At 37.1% G+C, this 9,601-nt stretch overlaps 1 long non-coding RNA gene across 1 annotated transcript in view; it reads left to right on the forward strand.

Annotated features, from left to right (window-relative positions):
* Nucleotides 1-8,307, forward strand: part of LOC147911739 (uncharacterized) — an 82,936-nt gene extending 74,629 nt beyond the window's left edge. The window contains exon 3 of the long non-coding RNA XR_015550614.1: nt 4,648-8,307. This is a non-coding gene — a long non-coding RNA (uncharacterized LOC147911739). The remainder of the gene's footprint in view (nt 1-4,647) is intronic.
* Nucleotides 8,308-9,601: the final 1,294 nt, after the last annotated feature.

The raw sequence follows: 9,601 nt of genomic DNA on the forward strand, positions 1-9,601 counted from the left end.
CTCTTTACTTGGTTTCAGTTTGTTCAGATTTTCTATTTCTTCTTTGGTTAGTTTCAGTAGTTTGTGTCTTTCTAGTAATTTTTCCATTTCATCTAAGTTATTTAATTTATTGATGGACAATTGTTCATAGCATCTTGTTACAATACTTTCTGTTTCTGTAAGGTTGGTAGTGAGTTCCCCACTTTGCCTTCTTTTTTTTTTTTTTTTTGGTGAGGAAGACTGGCTCTGAGATAACATCCATTGCCAATCCTCCTCTTTTTTGCTGAGGAAGATTAGCTCTAAGCTAACATCTGTGCCCATCTTCCTCTATTTTGTATATGGGATGCCGCACAGCTTGATGATCACTGTGTAGGTCTGTGCCTGGCATCCGAACCTGCGAACCCTGGGCCACCGAAGTGGCGTGCATGAACTTAATCACTACACCACCAGGCTGGCCCCAGTTCCCCACTTTTATTTCTCATTTTATTGAGTCTTCTCTTTCTTTTTTCCCTGATCAGTCAGGCTAAAATTATTTAGATTTTGTTGTTCTTTTCAAATAACCAATTTTTTGTTTCATCGAGTCTCTCTTTGTTTTTCTATTATCTATTTCATTTATCATCACTCTAATCTTTATTATTTCCTCACTTTTACTAGCTTTGAGATTAGCCTGCACTTCTTTTCTTAGTTCCTTAAGATATACAGTTTGGTTACTTGTTTGAGATCTTTATTCTTTTCTATTGTAGGTTTTTACAGCCATAAATTTCCCTTTGAGCATGGTTTTTGCTGTATTCTATAAGTTTTGGTATGGTGTGTTTTATTTTCTTTCATCTCAAATTATCTTCTAATTACACTTATGATTTCTCCTTTGACTCATTGATTATCTATTAAAAGTGAAAGTAGGATTGGTGGTTACCAGAGGGGAAGAGGGGAGGTAGGAGGGCGAAAGGGATAATTCAGCACGTGTGTGGTGATGGGTTGTAATTAGTATTTGGGTGGTGAACATGATGTAATCTATGCAGAAATAGAAGTATAATGATGTACACCTGAAATTTATACAATGTTATAAACCAATGTTACTGCAATAAACAAAGAAAAAAAAAGAAAGTAGGCATACTTTTCTTGTTTTTGAACTTAGGAGAAAAGTTGACCTAGTAGACTATGTTAGATGCAGGTTTTTTAATAGATGCCCATTTTGCAGACTGAGAAAATATCCCTTTGTTCCTAGTTTGCTAAGCATATTTTTTAAACTATAAATGTATAATGATGCATGTGAAATATTTTTAATGCATTTATTGATATGATCTTATCTATTTTTCAATTAATGTGGTGAATTATATTGCGATTTTTGAATTTTAAATCAACCTTGCATTCTTGCATTCCCTCTTGATTATCATGTTTTACCCTTATTGCCAGCTTTGATTTGCTAATATTTTATTAAGATTTTATGTCTCTACATTTATCAAAGATATTGGTCAATAGTTTCTTTCTTGTAAAATATTTGTCAATTTTTGGCATAAATTTATACTTGCTTCATGAAAGTAGTTGGGAAGTGCTCCCTCCTCCATTTTCTGAAAGATTGTATGATATATCAGTATTCCTTCTTCACTAAATGTTTGATAAAAATCACCAGTTAAATTATCTTGGTCTGGAATTTTTTGTGATGTTGGGGCAAAGGTTTTTGACAATTAACTTAATTTCCTTAATAAATAAAGGGTACTTTAGATTTTCTATTTTTTGAGGCAACTCTAAGTTATCTTCAAGTAATTTTTTGTTTTATCTAAGGCGTTAAATTTACCAACATATTTTTCATAATAGCTCCTTACTATGTTTTTAACATCTGCAGAACCTGTTATGATATCCTGCTTTAATTTCTGATATTTCACTTATTTGCTCTCTATCTCTATCATCATCTCTATCTCTCTCTCTCATTGTCTTCCTAGTAATACCAAGTGTGTTAATATTTTCAAAGAACCAACTTTTTAGTTTTGTTAATTTTCTCCATTGTTCGTGTTCTAGTTCATTGATTTCTGCCCTTGTCTTTATCATTTCTTTCCTTCTACTTAATTTGGGTTTATTTTTCTCTTTTTTCTAGTTTCTTGAGGAAGACGGTAGACTATTGATTTGAGAGCTTCCTTTTTTTTGTAATATAAAAATTTAAAGCTAGAATTCTTCTCTACAAACAACTTTATTTGCAGTTCCCCAAGTTGACATGCTATATTTTTATTTTCATGCAGTTCAAATATTTTCTCTAATTTCCTTCGTGATTTATCTTTATTGTTTTTTTCCTCACATAGTTATATTTTGGGTAGAGGGCATAATCTATAAGAAGTCTCTCTTTTGGCACTTTAATACTCATTTTATGGACTCTTATATGGTCTGTGAGAACATTTTATCTATACCTGAAAACAGTCTATCCACTAATTCCAAAATCTGCAGAATTACCATGGGTCATATATTCCTGCCTCTCTGCATGTCTACTAATTGTTATTGTATACTAGACATTACAGTTTAAACAATATAGACACTTTGAATTCTGTCGTCTTCTTTTGAAGATTGTTGATTTTTCTTCTTTCAGGCGGTTAAATTACTGACTGGTCACCTTCGCCTTATAGAAGCTTTGTTTTACACTTTCTTAGGGTTGGTCTGTGAAAATCTAAGGTTTTTACCAAGCCATTCTAACCTTTTTGGACTTGAACTCCAAACTGTTATGCCTGCAGCAAGCAATCACTAAATTTTCTGCTTGGGTTTTTCAGCCTTCCAACTGTAGCTTTCCATTGACTTTTCCCTATGCAAACACAGTTCACGGTTCAACCAAACATTTGAAGGGAGTTCATATGCATATTTTGGAGCAACTCTCACTTTGGCTTCCTCCTTTCTGGAATATCCCTCCTCCTTAATTTCTATTAACTCTGGCAATTACATGCTCCCTTTTCTGACACTTAAAGCCAATAAGATGATGATTTTCTGCTTAAGTGCTTGCATCCCTCTTCTATGAAGACTGAGGAGTGCCATAAGGGAAAAGTCCTATCATCATGAATCACACCCAGTGCACTCTCCTTCTTTCAAAGGCTTAATCCCCTTCAATTTCTGTCTGTTTTCAGTCTTAGTCTAGTGCCCTCTAAATAGTGCTATTTTAAAAAATTTTTCCTGAGTTTATAAGTATTATCTGTGGGAGGATTATTCCGAAACAAACTACTCTGCCATTACCAGAACCAGAACTAAAGATATATATTTTTAAATGAAAATACTAGACACTCAACCCTTGAGAAACTTCCACTTAAAAAACCTAACTAAACATCATTTGATTATCACTATGAGCAGTACACTGTTACTAATGAACAATCTTTATAAAATGTATAAATTTATTTTGTAAAGATGGTTTCAATAAGTTAATTATACATATACATCAGACAGAATTATTGTGAAAAATCCAATAAAAAGTGCAATTAAGCATCTAAATTATACATTTAATCATAGTTTTAAATTGCACAAAACTGATTTGCATATATTTTCATTTGAAAAATGTTTAATGTAAGATGAATATTGCACTTCTTTGTAGTCTCAACTTTATTAGTTATTTATGCAGCAGCAATGGCAATGCATCATTTTATCAAGTTTATTTTTGCTGAACCTACAGTTTATTGAAAATCTAGTTCTTTCCTTTCTTAAATCCTCAGTGCTGAAATTCAGGAAGTTCTTTACTTTTTTTGAAAGTTGTATTCACCCAAAAGGCACCTGTAGGCCTAGTGTGATGTATGTTTTGTTTATTCAGGGAGGTGTTGCTCATAAGAATGACTGCCAGGGACTTTGAGGTTCTTGTTATGGCTTTATTGGTTTGGAAAACCCTTGTAAATCACCAGCTCTGTTTTTCCTCTGTCATATGAAAGTCAGATAAGCAACAACATTCTTAATATTCTGAGGACTGACTTGGGAGCCATAAAACTTAAGTGAAACCTTTTTTCACACAACCTTTAAAATAAGCCTTAAACTCATTTTTGCCCCCCAATTAAAATACAATGCACAGATAATGGGCATTTATGTATTCAAGCTATTGTTTAGGTTGAAGATTCTCATCACAGTGGTAAAGCTACACTTATTCTATTTTTCATAAATATTAATAACATCACAGACCAGTTTTTGATTATGCTTAGTTTTGGAATAAGCTGCTGAACTGTCTTCCAAAGTAGCTGTATTAATTTGCCTTCCCACCAACAATTACTGAGAGTTCCTTTTGCTCTACATCCTTGTCAGCATTTGGTGTTTTCAGTGTTTTGGATTTTAGCCATTTGAATAGGTGTGTAGTGGTACCTCACTGTTGTTTTAACTTGCAGTTCCCTAATGACATATGATTTTGAGCATCTTCACAAGTGTGTACCAAAACTATGGACTAAGAGAAAATATTTGCAAATAAAATATGCAACAAAAGACCTATATCCAGAATACAAAGAGTCCTCAAAATTGAAAAATTAGAGAACAATCTAATTTTTAAATAGGCAAAAACATATCAATACATACTTCAGTAAAGTTGACATATGTATGTTAAATAAGCACATGAAGAATTCCTCTACATCATTAGCCATTAGAGAAATGCAAATTAAATTCATGATTCAAAGAGAAAAAAAATGATATATTGAACTTCCTCAGTATTAAAAAATATTTCTTTCCCAGGGCTGACAACAGAGAAAGGCTGGATTCTCTGAAGTCCTGCGTACTAGGGGGGGATGTTCACTCAATCCTCCTTAAGATCATCATACTTACTCCTGACAAGACCTGCATCCCCTCCCATCTGCTGGTCAAGGTCACCATCTTCCTAAGATGCCAGAAAAAGAAGTCAAGGAGATGCAGAGGGTTGTTTTTACCTGATGTCCTTGCATGGAGCCTCTCACGGCTGACACGAAGGGTGGGTTTCTGCTAGGTTCTGTTTGTCTGTGGTGAGAGGTCCCCTCTGTCTTCCCTCTGGGTCCTCACCTTGATGCATGGCAGAGCCCGGGTCTCCTCCCTCTGCTGAACTGACGCCATACCCCTCAGAAAAAGGCTCATTTCCCTCAGGCTCACAAGATGGAAGTCCAGAAACAACACATCCAGGGACCCTATCTCGGGTTTTTTGAGGCTGACATCAGGGGCAAGGTGGGACTGAGGTTCCCTGTACCTGTGGTAGGAAGTCCCTTTTGTTCTTCCTCAGAGGCCCCACCTTGAAACCTAGGAGAGCCTGAGACTCCTCCCTCTCCTCACGTGAGTCACGCTTCCTCAGGTGATCCCGAGCTTCCCTCAGACTGCCTTGATGGGGTCAGGAAACATCACATCTTGGGACCCCGACCCCAACTTCTTGGGCTAACAGCAAGGTCAAGTGAGGCTGGGGCTCTTTCATCTGAGGTTAGAGGTCCCCTCAGTCCTTCCTCAATGTCCTCCTCTTGATGACTTTCTGGGATCAGGGAAAAAATGGCCTGGAATTAGGCAAAGAGGTCTAAAAAATAACAACAAAAATGATTTAAAAAAGTAATAAACCAAACATCTCCAATATTTAAAAATTTTATTTTTCTGAGAAAGACATGCTTAAGAGCAAAGCTGAGCTACATACTGGAAAACATCTTTGCAAATCAACTAAGGATCTGTATCCAGAATACATAAAAGGCTCTCAAAATTAAAAAAAAAAATTAGAGAAAAAAATTTTTAAATGGCCAGAATATGCTTCACTAAAATTAACATACACATGTAAAATAAACCCATGAAACAATTTTCTACATCATTAACCATTAGAGAAAAGCAAATGAAAAGCACAGTAAGATGCAACTTACTTTGGAGACCCAAATAAAAAATAATACTGACGTTACTAAGTGCTAGTTAGGATGAAAAACAACTTGAACTCTCATGCATTGTCCCTGTGAATGTAAAGTTGAGCAGTCACTGTGGGAAATGACTTTGTAATTTCTTGTATGCATTTACACTTATCATTTGACTCAACAATCTCATACCTGGATAAAGGAAAAACTTATGTTCACACAAAAATCTATACATGATTGTCTATAATAGCTCTATTCATCCTTGACAAAAGCTGGAAATTATCCAATGTCCTTACATAGGCGAATGGATAAACAAACCGAGGTACATCCATATGATCGAATACTACTCAGCAGCAAAAAGGGAGACTACTGACACACAGAACAATTTGGAAGACTCTCAGAAACTGTTTGCTGAGTGCAAGAAGCCAGCATCAACAAGTTATATATTCTATTACTTCAATTATATGACATTCTTTGAAACATATAACTATAGATGTGGAGAACAGACTAGTGGTTGTCAAGGTCAGGTGTAAGGAGAGGAAATGAGTGTAAAGAGAACATGGAAAGGGTTATTTTTGGGGGGGAAGTTATGGAACTGTTCAGTATCCTGATTATGGTGGTGGTTACACAAATCTATACAGGGGCGAAAATCATAGTACCGTACACTGAAAAAAAGTGTTATTGTTTGCTATTTAAAAAAATAAAATTAAAATAGAAAAAAACGACAGCTGGATAATTATAATATTGTCGGAAAAAAATTGACTTCGTAAGAAGGAAAGTTACCAAGGATAAATAGAAGATATTATATAGTGATAAGAGAGTCAATTATATTTGGAGACATCAACATTCGTCTTTGAGTAAATAATCAAATAATTAGAAAACAAAACTTGAAAAAGAATATCAACCAAATTGATCTAATTGGCATTTACAAAACACTCCAACAGCAAATGTACATTCTTTTCAAGGGCACTCAGAACATTCACACAGATAGGCCATATAACAACACTCAACAAATTTAAAAGAATTGAAATTATGTAAAATATTTTTCTACCCATAATGAAATTAAATCAAAGAATAGAAGTAAAGAGATATGCATAAAGTCACCAAATTTTTGTAAATTAAACAACATATTTTTGCCAACTTTGTTTCAAAGAAATTATTGAGAGAAATTAGGAAATATTTTCAATGGAATGAAAATAAAAACAGGACACATCAAAACTTAGGGATTCAGCTAAAGTTGTGCTTAGAGGTAAACTTATGCCATTAAATGTGTTTATTTGGGCCAGCCCCGTGGCTTAGCAGTTAAGTGCGCGCGCTCTGCTGCTGGTGGCCCGGGTTCGGATCCTGGGATCACACCGACGCACCGCTTCTCCGGCCATGCTGAGGCTGCGTCCCACATACAGCAACTAGAAGGATGTGCAACTGTGACATACAACTATCTACTGGGGCGTTGGGGGAAAAATAAATAAATAAAATCTTTAAAAAAAATGTGTTTATTTGGCATAAAGGAAAGACTCAAATCAATATTCTAATCTTCCACATAAGAAAGTATAAAAAGAAAAATAAATTCAGCCCAAGTCATGCAGAAGGATGGGAATAATACAGATAAGAGCAGAAATCAGTGAAACTGAATTTAGAAAAACAATGACTATCAGTGGAAACAACACTGGTTCTTTGAAAAGATCAGAGAAGCTAAAATATCTGCTGTCAGTCTGAGAAATTATAACAAAAAAATGTTGTTGAGAAGCAATGGCATAGGACACAACTAAAAGTACAGGAAACTGTATATATAGAGAAAGAGACATATCACACAAGAACTTACAGAAAGTGCAACCATGACAAGAACACATAATATAATCAAGTTCTTGGCAGTGCCAGAAAACCAGGCAGCAAAATTGGGATTCAGCGCATTGGGTATATTTGGGTACCCACAGATAGATGCCTGTGCAGAAGCATGATAAAATCCATGTCTGAGGAAGGCCCTCCTAGCAGTTGTACTCAGGGGAAGCCTAGAATTCTGCAGTTGGATGTGGTGCCCACTACCTTGGGGGTGGGAGGAAGAAAGGGTGCTGAGCTGGTAGGACTCTGGGATTACAGTCCTCACTTCAATCAGACTGCTTTGCCTTCCTCATGTTCAGGGATCAGATTTCTTTTGAAGGCTCCCATTGGAATGAGAGGTCCCACTTCTAAAATCTTGACAATGTCCACCAGTCATATATAGTAAGGATTGTGGAGAACTGGCCTCCAGGTACTCTGGCCCAAGTTTGCCTCCAGCCTTTTGCTCTATTTGCCATGAGGAACTTTAGCTACCGCAGAGCTGGCAGCTTCCTAAAACAGACACACTAGATTAGAGGAGTAAGTGTCTGGGTATTGGTGTGTGTAAGCTCAGACTTGGACAAAGGATGCCAAGAGCAGAGCCTTAAAAGTGATCTGAAATAGCAGATGTGTGATTGAACACTCATACTATATCACTCTACATATAATATGAGCCACAAATAAACAGGCATATATATGTGTATATATGTGAGTGTGTGTATATGTTATATAGATAAATAGATAGATATACATTAAGTGTATATATATACATATTATATACTTATATATATAAGTGTATATATATACATATTATATACTTATATATATAAGTGATACACATAAAAAAATATCTCACCCAGAAATCCACCAGAGAAAGTTTTCTTGTGTTTCCTTAAACCAGGTGAGTACTGTTTCCCTATAAGGCCTTCTCTGGATTTATTAACCTTTGTGTGATTTTAGCTGCTGCCTGTGTTTGCAGGAGAGGGAAGGACATCCTATAGCATGTAGACCACTATCTATACAACAAATGACCTCTACTCATGCAGCCTAATCCAGTCTCCAGCCCAAGCCCTCTCCTCATAGTCCAACCCATGTTTCCTACTGCCCACTGGACAGCCACATCCGGACAACCCACTCAACCTCGCCATCTACATGGCCCACACTGACCTCATCCGCCACACCCTTCCTCATCCCTACCCCCAACTCACATCGCCACCAACTCTTCCTTCTTTATCCTCAGTCTCAGGTAGGAGGAACAGCTTCTACTAGTCAGCAACCTTCAGAACTCAGAATCATTATACACTCTCTGCCACAATTTCACAGAATTTCCCTAAAATCTGTCTCCTCACCTTCTCCCACCCACTGCCTGAATTAAGTGCCTTGTCATTTTCTTTTGCTTTGTTTACTTGGTGTTTTTAACTCATTATGTGTTCAATAAATAATTGTTGAATCAATAAATGAAAGAATGAATCAATCAATCAAAATGCCAGAGGGTCACATTCAATGATTCAAAATGCGGAGCGTGTTCCCTGCCCAGGCCTTCTGCCTGCGTGGAAGAAACCCAAAGTGCTACAGCTGCTCATGGAACTTCAGAATTCCCATGGGAAACTCTCACTGCGAGTGTCATGTTGGACATCTCCTCCCTCTGTGCAAACACCGTCTTAGAGGTGGAGATGCTCTCAACAGGATAGTACATGGTGCTTTCTGCATTGGACCTCACGCATCCCCTCACCCCCGTTCAGTTTAACAACGAAGAGCACCGTCTCCACGGGGTTCCGTCCACCCTGCAAATGTCTGCACCGTGGGCCAATCCTCTATCCCAGACGGTATCTGGTGGCAATGTAGACCAGCAGTCTCGGCCACAGGACACCCGCCCTCCAGTGTGCCGACAGCTCAGAATCCATGGCAGGCAGCCTGAGCCAGGGACGCCATCTGGATCTATTTCAAGGCATGTCCACACCCCGCCCTTTATCTGCAGAGTCACTGAGGTGATTAGTCCCAGGGCATTGCCCCTCCAATTCCTCCCT

The sequence above is a fragment of the Ceratotherium simum genome, chromosome X (genome assembly GCF_057802395.1).
Source record: "Ceratotherium simum simum isolate JZ-2026a chromosome X, ASM5780239v1, whole genome shotgun sequence".
In the NCBI taxonomy this organism is placed as follows: Eukaryota; Metazoa; Chordata; class Mammalia; order Perissodactyla; family Rhinocerotidae; genus Ceratotherium; species Ceratotherium simum.